Below are 1,201 nucleotides of genomic sequence, written 5' to 3'. Positions count from 1 at the left end.
ATGTGTCGTTGAGTTTTAGTTGAGTTGATTGGTTTGGTATATTTGTTTTGAAGTTTATTCGTAAGATTAGACAAAAAGAGAGGTGGTCATTAATGATTCGTCTTTTTTGGGATTCTAGTTTTTGGAGTTTTGATTGTTTGGGTTATTGTGGTTTCTTTTAAACAGGAAAATAAAGATTTGTGTAACATTAGATTGATAAGTAAGGGAGATAAATAGACGACCACAAATCTTGGGTATGAAATATTTTTAATTATTGATATTAGCACAATATAAACAGTAATATAAAGGGAATTATGTGTTGATTGTTTCTTACGGATCAATTAGGAGACAGATAACGGCTCGAGTTGTTTCTTTGGTGAGACCAGAGCCTTGGACATAACGGATTTTTCCAACCACATCTGTGAGTTTAAATATCAGTTATGATATCAAAACATAATATAAACCCAAATGCAATATGATAATATACCTGGGGGTTCTAGGTTTGTATTCGCAATCACTTGGAGATTGTCGAACAGTCTAATCTTGACTGAAGATTGATCTTAGGAGCACTTGTGATGACTTCATCAACAATGGTTAGTGAGATGAAACGAATGAGGAATGGATGATCAGTTATCTTGTACATGCTTGAGCACCTAGAAACCTCAAAACAATCGACTTTCACAATGGAACCAGTTTTCAAAGATGGCATGTAATGATTAGCATGTCCGACGGGAGTAAATCCATGAATCACGGAATCTGCAAATAATATTATTCAACAAAGAATCAGGAAATAAATTAAAACAATTATGTTAAATAAGTGTTATAGATCGAAGAAACTTTCTTTTTCATCAAGGAAGAGAACCGTGATTCCCACAAACTCCCTGTCTTTCTTGAAGTTCAGGGAATCCCAGAAGCGAGGAAGCCAGAGGCTATGCTCTGACTACTACGACCAAGACGGAGAGATTCGAAGGTTGATTGACGGACGCCGAGACGCCGGTTTGACGAATTGGAGAGGCAGAGAGAAACAATTTCTAGATGTTGGTTAAATCTAAGGGGAATCAATGAGTTCTGTGGATATGCAGATTGGGTTCATCAAAATTGAGAATCATATATATAGGGTTTATATAGGGGCTACAAATCAGGAACATTTATGATCAAGCGATTTAAGATGTGGACATGAAGAGTTCACCGGTGAAAAAATAGATTACGAACAGACACATGG

At 36.1% G+C, this 1,201-nt stretch overlaps 1 pseudogene; it reads left to right on the top strand.

Annotated features, from left to right (window-relative positions):
• Positions 1-1,201, top strand: part of LOC106330298 — a 15,102-nt pseudogene that overhangs the window by 13,277 nt on the left and 624 nt on the right.

The sequence above is a fragment of the Brassica oleracea genome, chromosome C3, assembly GCF_000695525.1.
Source record: "Brassica oleracea var. oleracea cultivar TO1000 chromosome C3, BOL, whole genome shotgun sequence".
Lineage (NCBI taxonomy): Eukaryota > Viridiplantae > Streptophyta > Magnoliopsida > Brassicales > Brassicaceae > Brassica > Brassica oleracea.
The sequence above is the reverse complement of the archived record's forward strand: the minus strand, read 5'-3'. Positions and strand labels throughout refer to the sequence as shown.